Source organism: Talpa europaea, assembly GCF_964194135.1.
Source record: "Talpa europaea genome assembly, chromosome: 2".
NCBI lineage: Eukaryota > Metazoa > Chordata > Mammalia > Eulipotyphla > Talpidae > Talpa > Talpa europaea.
Window position 1 is genome coordinate 35,792,460 of NC_140068.1, and position 19,348 is coordinate 35,811,807.

Below are 19,348 nucleotides of genomic sequence, written 5' to 3' on the forward strand. Positions count from 1 at the left end.
CAAAAACATTGATTCAAAAGAACACCTGCACCCCGATGTTTACTGGAGCACTACTTACAATAGGTAAAACCTGGAAACAACCCAAATACCCAAAAATAGATCACTGGATCAAGAAGATGTGGCACATATGCACAATGAAATATTATTCAGCAATCAAAAAAGATAAACTCATGCCATTTGCAGCAATGTAGATGGAACTAGAAGGAATGATGCTCAGTGAAATAAGACAGAAGGAAAAACAAAAATATCAGATGGTTTCACTTATAGCAGGAATATAGGGAAACCCAATAAGAAATCAGTGTAAAAAAAATAATAACAGTACAAAGCACAACAAAGCAAAAATGGACAATTATAAGTCAGAAAAGGACATGCTGCAGAGGAGGAGGGAGAGGGATCAGAGGGAGGGAGGGAGAGGGGGAGCAGCACAGGGGACTGAGGTGATGGTGCATGGGTGCACTGGTGAAGGAAACTCTATGGGGACTACACCTGAGGTGGTGGGGAAGCAAATATTACTTAAAAATGAACAATAATGTAAATAATTAAAAAAATATTTTAAAAATTGTGATATATTATTGCATTGGACTAGAATTCTGAAATCAAAGAAGTGAACAAGTTTTTTAAGCAAATAAATAAACAGACAAATATGTATATACATAGATCAAAATAATCATACAAATCACATACATATATTGACAGGGATAGATCTAAAACTATAATGACAAATTTGGAAAACTCATTTAAGATTATGTAATGCCATTTCTAAAAAAAAATAAAATGATATATTAAAACAAGTGTGAAAACTCTCATTTTATGTCTCCCAAATCAACTGTAACCTTTGTCCTGATTAACAAAAATAAAAGTCAACCTCTAGTCATTTTACCCAAAGGCATATCTATCATTAGCCACATTAGCTTAGTCATCAGAGGAACTATCTGAGAGGACACAGGCAAGAGGGACTTCAGTCCTTGAATGTCCTCTTTGGACACAAAAAGGGAAATACAGAAAAAGACACAAGACAGGAATCAGAGGAAGAAGCAGAGAAGCAGAAAGTCATCAGAGGTTAAAAAGAAAGGAAGGCCAGTAGGAGAAGAGCAGAGGGTGCCTCCGGGGAGGAAGATCTCACTGCTTTCCCTCCCAGTGTACAAGGCATGCAGCTTATTGGCTTGGGGACTGGACTGTTGCTGGAAACATGAAATGTGAAAACCTTACTAGCACTAGCATCAGGATAACTTGATTCTGATCTTAAATCTACCACTTACTGGTTTTGTTTTCCAGTTTAAGTCATTAGAACACTCTGAGCTTAGGTTTATTAAGTAGGCTAATAGCCTCATCTGGCTCATAAGATTATTGTGACAATCATAAGTGTTCATGTATGTGAAAGCACATTGCAGCCTCCTATACAAACTCCATGCTCCGGGGGCTTATGTTATTAGTTGTAAAACTCAGGAACATGGAGATTTTTGACTGATTTGTTTGTTCTCTCCTCAGCACCTAGGAATGTGTTGGGACATAATAGATACTCAATAGATATTTATTAAATTAATCCAAAGCACACTTATTATTTAAGAGTACTAGAGTCAATGTGAATTTTCTATTTATGCTGTGTCAGAATGCAGCACATGGAAGATAATATAGCTATAGTAGACTTATTTTTAAAAGAGGCATGGGTACTTAAGCTATTTATAAATAGATGTGAGAAGATGAAGGAATACCTATGCCACACCTCCTCACTTAATAAGACTGAAAACTTCACTCTAGAAATTACTAGGTAACTGGTAATTGGCTGGGTGATTATTATAGATTTAAGCTCCACACTATTTTTTTTTAAGATTTATTTATTTTTATACAAGAGCTGGGGTACAGGCCAGAGGCGCGGGAGGGTGAGAGAATTCACCAAAGAGACAACAGTGAGCAGAACAGGCAGATGGACTGAAATACACTGCTGAGGGGAGCAGCAGGTGAGACAGGAGAGGTCTGCCATGCCATGTGGGAATTTCCCTGGCTGGCTGGGCATCGAACCTGCACTGCAGAGGCTGCAGACAGCTTCAACAACGCTGTGCTCAACCCGCTGTGCCACCGGGGCGGTCCTCCACACTATTTTTAATGGATTAGATTGTTTAATCGGCACAAAAAATGACCACTGTGGCATTATCGGCTATTGCGGCTAGCATTGGCAGCAAAATAATTCTCTAAATGAGATCTGTGATTTGAATACACTCTCCCATATGAAGCAATCTTCACAGAAAAATATCACTCTGTCAGCATCAGCTCTAGCTGTGCACTCAAACATCCCATCATGACAGCTGACATTTAGACCAAAACGGTTTCCATCCTCTGCAGGTCCAACAGAAAAAGCGACAGAGATGAATAGACACCCCCAAGACATAACTGATTGTAACCTCCTAAAAGACAAGACAAAATAAGGCCTTTCAAGCTCTGGCTCAGGACAAGTGGAAATAGGACTAAGGAAAGGGCAAGTTATCTCTCCTAGACACCCCCCCCCTTGTTCCCTTGAAACTGAGGCTAAAATGCTTGCATTGGTAGCAGATCCTAATGTACAAGAGAGAAAAAGACATATCTAGCTTTCTCTTTGAGGCTTGTCTTTACCGACAGTTTGTCTGACACAGCCCGCGCACACAGAAGCAAACAGCACTGAGCTGAGCTCCGAGGCCAGGCCCGTAGGAGACTGCGAAAGCACAGGAGGAGGGGCTACTCAGTAGCAGACCACACTGACGGAACTTCAAAACTCCTATTATCTGAAGAAGAGGAAGAAGAGCCTCTTCATTCTTCATGTATAAAGTGCTGTGGACTAGCCAATGAACTTGAGCCAAGTCCACACGTCTTTGCCCCAGACCCACTTTTCAACCAATAAGACTTAACTCCTTTGTTCTCAACTCTGGTTCCCAAAATGTATATAAACTCATTTCCTTTTATAATGGGAAGAGATTATTTGAGTTAACTCTACCTCCTTACCAATTAATTTGCAAATGAAAATGATCTATCAAATGAATACCTGATGTCATTATCTGACCTATGCATGCCAGGTAGAGGACTCCATTGGTCAGTAACACCCTTAAAAGTAGTCCTTCCTCCTTCCCTCCCTCCCTCCCTCCCTCCCTCCCTAGGCATAGAACAAAAGGATGATGCAAAGATGCGACCAGAAAGGGCAGAGACAGGACTGTGCTAGTCAGCCTCAGAGTGTGGCCTTATCCTGGGGCCACTGGAAGCCAGTGTGCGAACTTTAAAGTGGAAAGCAATACCTTTGACTCTTAGAAGGTTCACTAGGACAGCAATGAGAAAGTACTGAAAGAAGAGTAACAGGAGAAATTAGACCAATTCAGAACCGAAAAAGACTTCTGCTATCCTGATCTGAGGTAGAGAAGATGAAGGAGAGGGGACAGATTCAGCAAATGCTAAAGTGGTCGAACTGTTAGTTACATCTCCAGTCCTGTGTGGGATAAAAGGACAAGGAGAATTCCATTCGTGCTAAGGCAGGGAATATCGACAGTGGAAAGAAGCAGATCTGGGGTAGCAGAAAGTGATGCCATGAAAAATATAGTACAATCCCTTCATGGTTCTGAAATTCCTTGCATTGCTACCTCATGTCTATAGTTAGACATCAAGTGAATAAGGTCAAGGAGGAAGGTGAGTGGTGTGTCTTCCTTACCTCATTGAAAGTTCCTCAATAGGTAAGCCCTAAAGTAAAGAAAACGAGAGATCCAGTGTGGCCCCTGACAGTCAACCCTTAGGATTTTGAAAAAATAATGAAAGCACATGTATTGTGCTTTTGAAGGCAATTTTACAATGCCCAAGTGACGGAGGTCGGCTCAGTGTGTAACCAGTCAAATCTCAATGCCCAATCCCTTTGGAAACTCAGCCATGAGAACTAAGATTATTTATTTATAGCCCAGTCTTTTAAAAAAAAAATTTCATCTAGTTAAAAGAGGCAGTATGTCTACAAAGATTTGTTTCACAAGTGGTTTTATTCCTTAAAAATCACATTTACTGCCTTATGCTATACTTTAACTAGAGGAACCATGTGGATTCACCCCTGGGGCCTGAATTTTTAGGCCAAGTTATACCAAGGGTTACCTAAAAATATCTGTGTCCATACTCCTCATGTACTCATATTTCACTATTAGTTATTCAATATTTGCCAACTGAGTCAGCAACTTGCTTCATTGAAGGAATAGGTGGAGATTGGGATAGAAAAGATTTGAAGAAACAGGATTTCACAGCAATATTTAAATGCTTTGTTGATTCAATTCCATCCTTTCCCCCATTTTCAAGAGAGCACAGGGTCATTCAAGACCATGCTTCTCCCATGGCCCACATTCTCACCTAACTTGTTTGATCAAAGCAAAAATTGGAGATTCAGGTTTAGGATTTAGCACCTGATTGCTAAGACTGAGGATGAGCTAAAGGAACCATCTCAATCTTAAATAGAAAAGCAAACCTTCATCAGATCCACACCCCACTACACCACTCCTGGGCTTTCTAGCCCTTTCCTGCTTCTACTTTCACCTTTCCTTCCTGTTTGCTTCTTTCTAACTGCAGCTCCTCCTGCATACCATCTTGCCCTATACCAGCCATAATTTCTCCTTGAGCCCTTAAGTATCTGATTGGTTATGTCCAGTTTGGTCAGAGACCACACTGATGTTCTTTGCCCACACCTATCAAGGTTTCAGGGCTCCCTTTAGGCCACATCCAACCAGCTGTACAGAACATATTCATCACTGATCCCCACAGCTGTTTATGCAATGACAAAACAGCTGAAGACTGATAGCAATTTTTTTAAGTAAAAAAAATCATTGAATATGTTGTCTAATGTGCTGTTTACCATCACTCCATTGTTGGGCAGGAACAATGACCTCCTTTTTACAGGTAAACAACATGTTATCCAAAATTTACCAAAATTTAAAAATTTAACCAATTTATGCTGTTAACCTCTAACTCCCTGCCCCCTCATGTCCTTTGCCCAGAATCATACTCTCTTTCCTTTGAGATATTCAACACTGACCCATTTTGGACGAAAAGCATAAATTCGGATTAAAGACCACAGACCTCTTGAGAGCATTCAGAAGGTCCTACCTATCCTATTTCTTTGGAAAATTGACTTTTTTGCTTTCTCTTTAAACTTTTAACACTACTTCCTTTGCATGCCTCTCTGCTAATGATCTTTGCTTCATATTTCAATGAAAACATGAAAGTGACTTTGTGAGATCCATGTCATTTACTTTCACATTCTTGACATAGCATCTATCTTCTCACTGATTTTCAACTATGCCAAGTCCATTATTACTTCAAGGCCTTTATACGAGCTATTCCACTGTCCTTGCAGAATCTTCCCCCAAGTACTTAATTGTTGACTCCTTCCTTTTCATGATGGAAGTCTGCTCAAATGTCAGCTCTTTGGAGAGACCTTTCCTGATATTTTAATTTCAAGTTGCATTTTACCACATAAGCTTAATTATCAGAGTAGCTCTCATTTCTGTGTTAATTTATATATGTTCTTTATTACTAAGTTATTGCCTGTTCTCTTTCCACCATGACTTAAGCTCAGTGAAGGAAGGAACTGCCTCATTCACTCCACCATCCCCATGGCAGATACATCATAGGCAAAAATTTATTTGTTATGAGTAAATGGCAAATACTTGAAGATCTGACTTGGAACTCCTGGCCAGTTAAACAAGAATCACCATAAGTGTCCATATGCCAAGATACCTCCAAAGTTTATATTGTACTTTGGAGTTAAAATATGTTAGCACTTGCCCTAGAAAGGTACAGACCCTGCCAAGGTTTTGATATTCTGTTCAAATCTTTACATCAAAACACACACTTTTAGTTCCACATCAGAATTAGTTCATAGTAGCTCAACGTGAGACAGAATCTGGATAGATTTTAAGGTCTTATAATTGATCAAGCTGTTTCCAAGACATTACCAGCTACTGTTTTAATAATTTTTGGAACCATTACAGTTTTCAAGCTTTGAGTCAAAAACTGAGGCATTGTTTTTTGTTTTGTGAAATCGGCTTAAGGAAGGACTTTACTTCCATCTTTGCATTGGCAAATTGCAGTCTGATGGTTATCTGCAGCAAGCTGTTAACTGAACACCCTGTAATTCAGACATGACCCCAGGCTCTAAATCCACAGTGGAACAGGGTCTTTTTACTGGCAATATATGCATGAATATAGAGCCACGGCATTTTAAATGTCTCTTTGAATCAGGATTATTGCAAAAACATACGTAGCAGCTTGTGGCCTCTAGTGTGTGTTGTTTTCTATTTTACCTTGGAGAATCTGAATTAGTTTACTATTAGTTAGAATAGTAATACAGTGTCAATGCCACTCTCTTCCCGAGTTGTGCATCCTTCACAGAGAATATCACAAAAATGACGAAAAGAAATAGAAATTAATGGCAGTATTCTATGGTAGGAAAGGACTTTGCAAGTAAGGAATACCATGAACCTTTGACAAATAGGCCCCTCTCATGTTAAACAATTTGTCTTAAATTTCAGGCCAGGCTCTTTTGTTTCTTTTAAGCTTTGGGCACATGAAAGGATGACCCTTCTTTTGGCTCTGTACAAGACTCCAGAGGTATTTAAAGTAAAAAATTCTCTATCATTACCTACAGTTGGACTTGGAAAAATGCAATTACTCTGGCCCTCAGGCTGTCTTCCCCATCTCAGTAAATGACAACAGTATTTATCAAATGCTTAGGCCAGTGTTCTGGGGTCCCCTCTCACTGTCCCCTCTCTTTCCCACACTTGCTGTGTACAATTCATTAGTAGGTCCAACAGTTTGATCTCTACCACCTCTGTGTTATTCTAGGTACCATCATTTCTTTCCTCGTTTCTGCAATTGCATGCTAAATGATTTCTCTGCTTCCATTCTGGCCATCAAACTGGGCAATGAGTAGTAAGTCTATCTCTGCAGGATTGCTACTAGTCCACAGGGTACTTCATATGAACTACTAAAAAAAAATGTACCTCTCTAGGTAAATGCAGTCCTACAGATACAATATTTGGTGAATGCACAATATCTTGATGTTAATTGGAAAAAAGCCTTTCTTGCTCTAGGTTAACACAACTGTCTACCAGAGTGGGTGGCTTAATAAAACTTGATCAAACAGATTTCAGTCTTCTCACCCCTTTGGCTGGATGTCTTTGTTCAGTGTACAACCTGCACAACCAAAGTAGCTTTACCCCTACTGCTTTTCACACTCCAACACATACATTATTCTCTTTCAAGACATTTTATTTATTTCAAGGATAAGATTTATTACAAGTGGCATACCTTAAATACTCTGGTATGAAAAAAATGAATGGATTCTGTGCTATGGAATGGGCACAATGGGGAAAAAAAGCTAGAAGATTAAATAAAAGGAAAGCTGTCTGACTGCTGACTCAGTGTTTCTTTCAAATGGGTTCATTCCCAGGAAACTACTTTTTGTGACCATTCAAATGCAGGTCAAATGTGACCTTCACAGCTGATGAAAGTAACCCTCTGAGCTTGCCTTGCTCAGCTACTGCTTACTACACAGGCATCAGGGATGGAAGCACAAGCTTGTTCACCTAGGGATGGCATTTTAATACAGGGGACTAGAAAATATCAAATAAAGGATATACTTTATAAATAATGAAAGTGAAATTTGTGCTAGGAACAAACAGTGCTTAAAAGAGTTCAGGTGAAATCACCATGAAAAATTTATGAAAAGATACACATTTTAATTAGGTTAAATACTTCAAGTAACCATTAAAAGTAACTATTAAAATAACCCAATGATTATATTAACCTATCAATGATCTGTCATGTAGTACTTTAAGAATATGTGTAACTAAAAAATGCAATTAAAATGTTCATTGCTTTGAATGCTGTTCTAAATCTATGATAAAATTCAAACCAATTAATGCCTATGGAGTGATTGCTGGGTACAAACCAAGTGCTTGGTGCTTTAAAGATGAGCACACATTCAAAACTGAACATGTGTGATAACAGTTTCTCTAAGATGCTCACTGTTGTATGAGCAAGAAGGGATAGATGCAAATATTAGTAACACAATAGAAACAATAAACAACTATACACACTGGCATACAGAAAGAGGATTATGGCAGCACAGCCCAGTAAGACAGTGGATGACATCAGAGTTGAGCTTGATGGACGGATTTTGATAGAAGAAACTGGGGCAAAGTTACCAAACACAGGTATTCAGGCTGCTCTTAGAGAGGTATGAAGTGGAGAGTCAAGTAAATTTAGTCATGGAACCCTGGGCTGAGCCCAGCCATGAACAGATCAAGCAAAGATAATCTTGACTGCTGACATTGCAAGCTCTAAAAGAAAAAGAAAGAGAGAAAAAAAACCCAGTGCATAATTTCTGTGGACTTTTGCTGACCTGTTGGTACCAGTTGATAAGCAGGAAAGGAACCTATTATGGGCAGAATTGGGCCTCCCCCGCAATTCATATGTTGAAGTCATAGCTCCCAGAATCTTAGAATGTGATTGCGTTTAGAGACAGGGTCTTTAAATAAGTAATTAAATTAAAATGAGGTCACTAGAAAGTAACCTATACCAATACGACTGGTTCCTCATCAGAGGAGGAAAACTGGATACAGGCCTAAGAGAGGGAAAGCCATGTGAAGATGCAGAGAGAGAACCTACAAGCCATGGAGAGTGGCCTCAAGAAACCAACTCTGCTGACACCTTGCCCTTCAGCTCCAGCCTCAAGCACTGGGTGAAAATAATTTCTGCTGTTTAAGTCCCTCAGAGTGTGTTGAATTATGATGACAGCCCTAGCAATCTCCAAGAGGACACCAGCACCCCAGAGTCCCTGGAGGTGGAGAAAAGGAAGCACATAGTCAGGTATGTAGACCAAGAGGCCTTCCAGATAGGCTTTCACAGATAAAAGAAAGTTCAGCATGGAGGGAGGGATGATATACTTTCCAAGACCATATGCTTCTGAGTGAGCCAATAAGGAAGGAGAAACCAAAGGAGCTACATGGACAAGCTCCCTCATGGGCCTGGGTCTTAAAGTACACATACACACACACACACACACACACACACACACACACACACAACATGGAGAGAAGGACATATAGTCAATGAAAAGTATCTGACAGACACAAACTAGTCAAAACCTCGGAAAACCGGGGTGAACTGAGGTTTCTGAATTTTAAATGGGTTACAATAAGGGCTTCCCAAATTAGAAATGATATCCAATGACCGAGAGAGGCTGGAGTTCAGGCTGGGCAGATGCTCTAATGTTCCCAGACAATAGCTGCAAACAAAGACTATCATGGGTCCCAGGCACCCAGCAGGGGAGGGGGAGGGACAGGGGTCAGAACCAGGGAAGGAAGAGCACCAGGGCCTGGAGTGAGGCAACACAGGTGCTTTGGTGGTGGGAGAACTGAGGGGAGATATCAAATACTGTCTAAAATTTAACAATGATGTAAGGAAATAAATTACTTTTTAAAAAAATAGCTGCAAGCAGACTTCTCCATTCTTCTGCTTTGGTGTTTGTGTGAGAGGAGATTCCCAGCAAGGAGATAGGGATGAGTCTTTTTTTTTTTTTTAATGAGCTAATAGTTTTTTTTATTTTCCATATGTATTTTGTTTTGTTTTGTTTCTTTATTTTTAAATTATTATATATATATTTACATCATTTTTCATTTTTATACAATGTATGCATTTTCATCTTGGTTATAGCCCTCATAAAATTCCCAACACCCATTCACCAGTGAACGATCACCATGGTCCCTTGTGATCTTCCCACCCTTGCTTTGATCCTACTCCCTTATTGCCCCCTGTAGTATCACCCCCTGTAGTATTGCTCTCTGATTTAAAGATAAACTCATGCCATTTGCAGCAACATGGATGGAGCTGGAAGGGATCATGCTCAGTGAAATAAACCAGAAAGAAAAAGAAAAATACCGGATGGTCTCACTTATATAGGAATATAGAGGATCAAAATAAGGGAGCAGGGAAAAAACCTAATTATTTAATAAAGTAAAAATCAAAATCAGCAGGCAACTATAAATCATGGATGAGTCTTCGTAAGAGGGAATTGGCATGCAAGGGAGGTGAAGAATGATAAAAGAGCACATGGCTGGTCTAAGTGAGTTCAAGTATCCTGACCTTGGTAAATCACCTCTCCAGGTAACTGCAGAACTTGCAAATGAGAGGTAGAACTGCTGACACGAAACTTTGAGAGAGCACAGAAAATGGAAGAAGTAGACAAGCCAGGAGAGGGGTGGCAGCTGGCCTTTTTTTCACTAAAAGGAAGAAAGAGGAGTCTGCAAACTAGAAAATGGACAGTTTGACAGCAATGACAGGAGACACTTTTGAAATTGGTAAATGATGAACATTTAAAAATGGAAAAATGATTATTCCAAGTCAGTCTAGATGCATTATTTTAAAAAATCACAGAATTTTAAAACATGGGATTGGAAGGGTACTTCAGGGTAATTTAGTGCCCAAATCCATTAAATGCTTAAATTGCCATAGTTTGTGAGCCAAGTTACATTTGATATGATCAGAAATTCATTACCTTTCAAGGCATCTCATTCACATATCATGTTGGACATAAACATATTAATTCATCCAGGACAAGTGGTAAGATCAGTGTATTAGTATTCAGTGTGGTGTTTCTTGAAGATAGAAAACTGTAGATTGGAAGATTATACGTGTAGCTAAATTTGTCATTAGTGGAAACAAACTTTACACCCACACAAAAACATTAATTCACAGATTTGTTAGAAGGTTGTTTTGTTTTAATTTGCATCAGGAAGATCTCAAGGAATTTGGTCCTAGCTGGAACAAGTGGGCCATAAATAAGTCAAAACTACCTGGCAGCCTTGAGCCTACTTTAGCAAGGCCTTGTTAAGGACTCTCTAGACCACAGGAGGGCTTCTCCAAGAAGGAAAATTCCTCAGAGCTTCTTGGATGTGAACCCAAACTCTAGAAGAGTCGTGATGGCTACTGTAGAAAAACTGAAGTGTGCAGAAGACAATCAGTGGCAATGAGGAATTACCTGGCCCCTGGCTGTTTGGTCTCTGGTCCAAAGCTGGATCCCCACCTCTTTTGCTGCCTACAACTGGGATAGGGGATGATTGAACAAATCAAAGAATAGAATTGGTTCATCAATGACTCCCTGTTAATGTAATACTGACTGAAGGCAAGGAAAGATATAAACTATTCAAAATCTATCTTTTGTTTGTTTGTTTTGCTTTCCTGGAAGTGGGACAGTGTAATCACCATAAAGATGGTAAGTTCCAGGTTCCCTTCCCCACCTAATGAAGGGCAGAACTGAGTGGCAAGGGAAAGCTAGAGAAGACTTTGAAGAGAACTCTGGGAGGACACACAGAAGACTTGGAGGAGATACATGGAGCGGAGAGACTTGTGAAGAAGTCTGCTTGCATCTCAGCTTTAGACTTGCACCAGGGACTTGTTTGGGTTACACAGAGAAGAACAGACAAAAGGGCTTAGGATTAAAAAAAAATGGGCTTCAAAGCTAGACAGAACTGGGATGAATGCTCGTGTTAGAACTCATTAGCTATGCGACTCTGGGTAAGGTGCTTAAACTCTTAACAAGCAGCTTCTTCATATATGAAATGGGGAAAGACAAGCATCTATTGTATCTGACTATAATGAAAATTAAACAAAATACACATGTAGTGCAGTATCAAGCAGCTAGTGCTCAAAGGTGTTAATGTTAAATTTCCATGCACAGAGAGACAGCAAGTGGTGAAGGCTCCTGAAATCTCATTCAAATAACCTCAGTGTAAAAGGTGGGAGTTTGGGAATAGCAAAAATGTTTGCATTTGTGAAACTGAGAAAGGTGTCTTTCAGAACTTGAAGTGGGAATAAGGAGTTCCCATAAATGATGTTACTTAATGTGAGCTACATTGCAAATTGTAGTGTCTAGCCATAAAGTGAACATATTATATTGCCAGGTACGAATAAAGATCAACCACAGAACATTTTTAAGGGCACATCATATAACACAGAACCAAGCATTACATGTTGCTCTTTGACTTTGTAATAGTGACAGGAGAACACCACTGAATTTAGGAAAAAGGGCCCCCAATTTATTTGTTTTTGATATCTGCAAGGGAAGAATCTCAGGGATGATTTTTTTTAAGATTTATTTATTTATTTATACAAGAATGGGGGTATAGGCCAGATGTGAGGGAGGGTGAGAGGATTCACCAGAGACAGAGCAGTGAACAGAACAAGCAGACTGACAAAATACACTGCTGAGGGAAGCAGTGGGCGAGACAGGAGGGGTCTGCTTTGCCATGTGGGACCCTCGCCGGGATCGAACTGGAGCTGCAGGGACTGCAGACAGCTTCACAGTGCAGCGCTCAACCGCCTGCGCCACCAGGGGAGGGTGATTTTAATGATTTTTGAATTATGCCTTAGCATTTCTTCATTATTTCTTCTAAGTATCACTAAGCAGATTTTGGAAAGTTGTGGGCCCTCCAAGTTCAAGGTCATAGTCTCAGGTCATAGTCTCAAGGTCATAGGAATCCATTTACATACAAAATATATTGGAATAGCAAAATCCTTAGTACTTTACCACTTAGGTCAGTCTAGTTATTTTGGAAAGGTTTATAAAATGCCCTTTTAAGTATCTGTCCAAACATTTGTTTACTTCATCAATTCAGTTTGATACTATTGTACACTGGAAAATCTAGTTTCCATTTCAGCCACACATCTTTCCCAATGGGCCATTAAATATACACAGCCAGGTAAGAAACATACTCTCCTTGCCCCAGAACTGCCTCATGTGTGACTCCCCACAGATTACAAACCTTACAAACTAGAGTTTGGAGCAGACAAAGCAAAATCACATACTGTGTTTTATAGAGAACTTTTGTTTTTTCCTGACTAGTATTATTAGGGGGAAAGGATGTCCTGAGCTAATTCCATACAGGCTTTGTGGACTGCACCCCCACTACAGACCAAAGCCATCCAGACATTGGAAAGACAAATCCCATCACCATCAAAAGGAAGGTGGCTGGGACCTGAGGGTGGAGTTAAGCAGCCAGGTTGGGTATAAAAACCAGACACGTGGGCCTTGGGGTCTCTCTCCTCTTGGCTTCACGGCACTTGGCTCATGGCCAGATCTCAGTGTGCCATTGGGAATTCCAGGTCAGCAGAACAGGTAGGATGCATTTAAGACTTTATTTCCCTCTTTTCTCCCTGAGTTGTACATTTCCTCATTTCCCCTTCCCTTGTAAATAACCTTAGATTAACCTTTTGTGTGTGCCTGCAGTTAGGTATTAATAAGTCCCTTGTAAGCGCGTGGGTGAGGACCCACAGTCAGGCTGCCCTGTAACAATATCACCAACCAACAGTATCTACATTAAATGCATATACTTAGTTTGAATCAAGACATCTCCTTTAAAGCACCTTTAAAACTAGGCTTTGTTGGGCCTACCTGGTGGCGCAGCGGTTGAGCGCTGGGTTGTGAAGCTACCTGCAGCCTCTGCTGTGCCGGTTCGATCCCCTGCTGCTCCCCGGCCACCAGAGGAGGGTCCCACATGGCGCGCAGACCTCTCCTGCCACCCACTGCTCCCCTCAGCAGTGTACTTTGGTCCTTCTGCCTGCTCTGCTCCCTGCTCTGGCTCTGGTGAATTTTCTCACCCTCCCGCGCTTCTGACTGTACCCAGTGCTTGTATGTATAAATAAATAAAATAAATCTTTAAAAAAAAAACAAAACTAGGCTTTGTTGTTCTCATACAGAATGGTTTACATCAGTGAGTCTCACCTGGGATCATGACATGAACTAGAATCACTTATTTGGTTTTTAAGAAAATTTAATTGCCTAAAATCCAAATTGCAAAACAAAAGTTTAGGCTCTGGCATGTATTTTTCAAGTGTGTGTGTGTGTAACTGTTTTAGGCAGGTGTCTTCCTGAAAGTAAAGGAGCAGACCTAGTCAATGAGTCCCAAATCTGGCTAATCATCAGGATCATGACGAACTCTTCAAAAACATAAATTCTTGTGACAAATCCGTGGAGACTCTGATTTAAGTGTTTCTAGAAATTTTAATGGCCCCGAGGTGATTCTGATGACTATTCCAATGTAAGAACTACTGGAGTAACTGATGGGCAAGTCATCCTCAGTAAGTGTATGTTCAAGCAAAAGCCTTTGAATGGATAAACACAGGCTGAGATATCATGAGATCTGGAAGGCTTTGTACTGACTAGCATTTACTTGCCCAATGACGTGGCTGAAACCAGGCTGAAAGAATGGAGTAGGTCAGAACTTCCACAGATCTAAAACTGATTAGGTTGTCTTAAAGTAAATATAAATTGAAAGTCCATATGGGATTCATCACTCTGGTATTTTCTCTGTGCATGCATTCTTGTATGTGCACAAGTGTCGCTCTGACATCTCTATTAGGTTTGTCCTAAATATAAAATGCTATTTAAGTGAGGAATTTGTCAATCACTGAAAACTTCAGTAAGTCTTCCATGAATGAAATGGAAATAAATGACAGTACAAGAATAGAGAGTTAAAAAGAAGATTCCCCCTGTAGCTCGGAGCTTCTGAAATTACCCATAATGAAGAGATGGCTCAGAAGACCTTGGCTGAGAGATCATAAGTCTTCTCAAGTTTAGACTAGGGTTCTGCTCTGAAAGTGAACCAACCAACGTAGTGAAGGGTTCAGGGGGCTGGGACTTATTATTCCCTAGCAGACACGAAATAAGTAGAATGACACTGACGTGCTGTTAGCAGCACTGATGACTCCTTCATTAACTTTTTCACTCCTCACTGACTGTTAACAGCTTTTTCTGTCTTACTCTCCCTGCTGAAGGCAGTGGAAATGCTGCACAAGACAGCTCAGTTTCCCCGTAAGGTAGTGATGCATTTTAGTTCTGCAGCCATTGCGAACCTGAGCACATCAGTGAGGACTCCCACTGTCTTTCCAATCACTATTTCAATCAAACTAGAAAAGCTCCTGCATAGGCTACAAGCACTTTCATTTTACTTCAAACCTGGTTTAGCCTCTAATAGCTCAATTAAGGTCACAGCAAAGCCATTAGAAATCAATAACCACACAAAATAATAGTGTGAACTTCTGTAGATTTTTTTTTAACTATGCAGTCAATTTATTATTCCTTACCTTTACATTAAGTTACCTGAATGAAAGCATTAGCTAGTATGTATTCTGATCTGAGAATACTCAGCATATCTGAAGAATAGACCCTATATGCATGTACTAATAGGATTTTAATGCTTTCCTTCAGAACACAGCAAGCCAAACATGATCCCATTGGCCCCACACAGTGGTGTAGCTTCATCAAAATCAGATCTGGGATCACTGGACAGAGCAAAAAAGGAAACTGACAAGAAACTGGCAGAATAAATGGTGTTGGCTAAGATGATTGCTGATAGTAGTTTTGGCATATTTCTCTGTTGCATGAATTCCTATGTTGCAATTCCCCCATTTATTGAATTGATGGCACTTACTATTTCAGAATTTGGTGGATACCAACCAGAAAGGAATAAATGAAAGCTCAGTTTTGAGCTTCAAGCTAAATGTTTTAATGTTCAGAGCAAGATAATTTGAAAGACTGACTTTGTTAAAAGAAACTTTTCTAAAATCCAAGAGTTGCTTCACCCATTAAAAGCAAAGTTTGGAGATGAGCATTCTTTACTATAAGCTTTAACATAGAAGACAAGGAGATAGAGCATGGAAAATTCTTGATAAGACAGTGAATGAGTGTGCATCTGTTACTGGTACAGGAAACAAGAGAGGATGTGAAGGTCAAGAGGTTAGAGGTGTGTCCTGGCGCCCCACTCTTAGAGCTAAAACCACTTGAAAGTTTGGACAGAATCACAGAGCAGTAGAAATTGTTTCTCTACCCAGGGACTAGCTCAGAAACCTTAAAGTCCCCAAGGTCAGCCAGAACAAAGCCAGAACAATATCAACAAAAACTGAGAAAAATGTCTATGCAAATAGGCTTGATGAAAGCCTCAAGATGTCTTCACCACTTCAGCGAAGTATGGAGTAATAAGTAACAGAAAGTTCTCAGATCTCCAATGGGTACAAAAATGTCACTGATGTACATTGCTATTTTGCGGCCCCGAAATTCTACTCATTCTTCTGATTTTTGGTTTATTAAAGTTTTCCATGTCTGTGTTCTTTCACATTTAGCTTAAGCTGACTATGTTTGGGGATATATTGTCTTACATTCTTTGTATAAATTTTGTATAGAAATATAGAAATAATGAGCTTTGAGTCTCTTTCTTACTCAAGCATTTCTTAAAAATAGTAAAATACTCCGCCAACTGTGCATGCCTTTGAGGTGTCATCGAACAAATGTGAAATCATTTTTGAAAAAAAAAATTCCATTACTTTCGTCTTTGGAGGATATCAATTAAAGAGAGATGCTTGCTTTCTGACTTTTTTTTTAATCCCATGAAACAGAACTTAAATTGACTACCAAAGGTAAGCTTAACCCTCTACTGAGAAAAACTTAGTGAGCTAGAAAATTAAAACACAGTCAGACTAGGCAAAAAATGGCTTCAGCAAAACATTTATGGTTGGATGTGAAGGTCTTTAGACTGTGATTTCCTGCTGTTTCACAGTTTTCTGAGAATTCTCTCCTACTACTAAATGTAGATAATTCCTTTCTTAGTTGGCTGATCCTGCCTATCATAGGAACCTCCAGGGGCAACTGTATGCCCTGAATTGTTAACAAAGATTTTCAATAAAACTATCTTAAATCCTCAATGTTGTCCAGCTGTTCAATCATTCATCTCATTGTTCAGGTTGAACATTGTTTACCACTTTCTAAGTTTACTGTGATTAAATGAAAATCCCTAAAAGTCTTAGAAGGTCAAATAGACAAAATGTGTCTTTTAAAAAATATTTGATAGGGGGCCTCCCTGGTGGTGCAAGGAGTTAAGCACAGCACTATGTAGCCAGAGCCAGCCATTGCAGCGCGAGTTCGATCCCAGGCCAGGGAGCTAACCCACCCACATGGCACAGCAGACTTCTCCTACTGTCTTCTCACTGCTCCCCTCAGCAGTGTATTTCAGTTAATCGGCCTATTCTGCTCCCCACTCTGTCTCAGGTGAATCCTCTCACCCCCATCCACCCTGCACCTCTGGTCTATGCCCCAGCTCTTCTATGCATAAATAAACAAAACAAATCTTTAAAAAAAAATTTTCAGAGAATTTTATCTATTCTATTGAACCATTCAACTCAGGTTCTCAAAGGGCATTTTCCTGTTCTTCCTATAGTTTAGTCAAACAACTATGTTCAATTGGAACTTGGCAAGGTGATATACTGAAAAGCTATGATGTGATACTTGAGCTCAAGAATTCTACAGCGGTCATCTAAGGCACGTGTGTGTTCCCTCACCCAGAAAACCTTGGCCCACACACAGTCTGCTGCACAGCCATCCATGAGTGTCACAACGAGGCTGGGCTCTCTCCTGGCCCTGCATGCACTGCATGGGATGCTACTGTATGTTTATCTTGTTAGCACTGTTGTCTGCTTGCAGTGAACATGCCAAAGCTTTATTTACAAGCATTCAAACCTAGAAGATGTCAGTTCTCTGAAAATTAACCCATAAGCTCAATAAAATTTCAATCTTGATTAGAACATGCAGAATTTGGCAACAGTAGTACAGGTAGAGAAGGGAGGATGGGAAAATTATCTGAAGAAAATTGCACAGAAATAGGCAAGAATTTTTCCAGAAAGAGAAAAGAAGTGGTATTACAGATAAAAAAATAAGGTAAAGCTGACAGGCCTATAATTAAAACAGTACAATGACAGTAGACAAATCTACCTAAGGAAAAATTCCATATAATTGTATATAAATTCTTAGTATAGAATAATGACTTTTGTTGTTTATTTATTTGTTTGAGGTTATAACGCTGGTTAATAACATTTTAGGTTATTCAAAGGCAAAGGGCCACACTTCTCAGATATACACCACCACACCAAACCCACCACTAATGCACCCCCAACCCCTGCTTTTGGGAACAAAACACAGACCCACCATTATCATGTTGCTTGACCATGGACATAGGATACTTTCTGAAACTGGAGTAAACATTCCCCTGGCAACAGCATAAAGGGAATATTTTAAAATTAATGGTAAGAATATGAACTATTTAGGAAACAATGCTGGGAATATTGTACTAAATGACATTCCTACTACATCTCTTAGCTTAAAGGTAAATTCTTAATGCAATAAATATTTCAATGTGAAAAAATTAAGCATAAACTTGCCATAAGGACATACAGAAAAACTATTTCTATAACTTGGGAGTGGGAAAAGTTTATTAAACATAACACACACACAATATAAAGCAGAAATCATAAACTCAAATAAGTACAAGGGTCAAACATAACATAAATGGGCAATTATTATACTAGATGTAAACACTCTTTTTCCCCCCAGCAAAATTATATTAGGCTTCTGGTAGTGCAGGTGAGACCTGATCTCTGTGTTGAAGCATCAGGGAGGGTTGGGCACTGCATAGACCTGGTGAATATATGCTCCATCTACATAAGCAGCTGCATGTGGAAATAGAACCTCAGGGTTACACACTTTTTTTTAATATGCTGTTTAATATACTTCTTCTTATATACTTTTTATATATACTTTTCAGAAAGGTATATACAAATATGTATTTTTAAATCTATATACATAATTACCACAATCAGCTCTAAAAAATAATGGGGTTGTTTCTAACAATAAATTGATAATAGATTTTTAAAAACAATGCATGTATATAATGAGGATGTTCTGTAATTCAAAGACTAATGTGCAAACAAAAATATAAATGCATTTTTAAATATCATATTAGTCAAGGTTTTACTGCTGTTTATGCATCTAATTACAATATTTGTCATGTTAATCTTTGCATTAGGTTCTCAGTGCGTCTTGGTGTGCAGTTATAAAATGTTTCTGAAGGAAAAAAAAACTGGCTGTGTGACCACAAAATCTGAAGAACTATTTAGTAATGCTAAAAAGATGCCAATATAAAATTAATAACAGGTTTTCTTCAGAAATAGCACTAGTTTCCATTTATCATGTAGATTTAAGCTCTATTGCACTGCTATTAATATACTGTGACAATTAATGCAAACCACTAAAGAAATGAAAAATCTCTAAAGTATTATTAGAAGTGAGAAACGTTCTGAATCCCAAGGATTTTCTGACCATTTATAGTCTGACCAGCATAAATAAGATCCTGATTGCAGATTCAAGATTTCAGCTAGTTAATTAAACTGAACTCTTTTGAAGATCCAAAATCTCACTAAACCAGCATCATGTTCTAAAACAGAAACATGACTTCATCATCCCTCTTTCAGATGG

At 39.3% G+C, this 19,348-nt stretch overlaps 1 protein-coding gene across 1 annotated transcript in view; it reads right to left on the minus strand.

Moving 5' to 3' along the window:
• SLC35F1 (solute carrier family 35 member F1) overlaps window positions 1–19,348 on the minus strand; it is a gene marked incomplete at its 5' end in the record, with an annotated part of 350,926 nt that overhangs the window by 181,523 nt on the left and 150,055 nt on the right. The window lies entirely within an intron of this gene.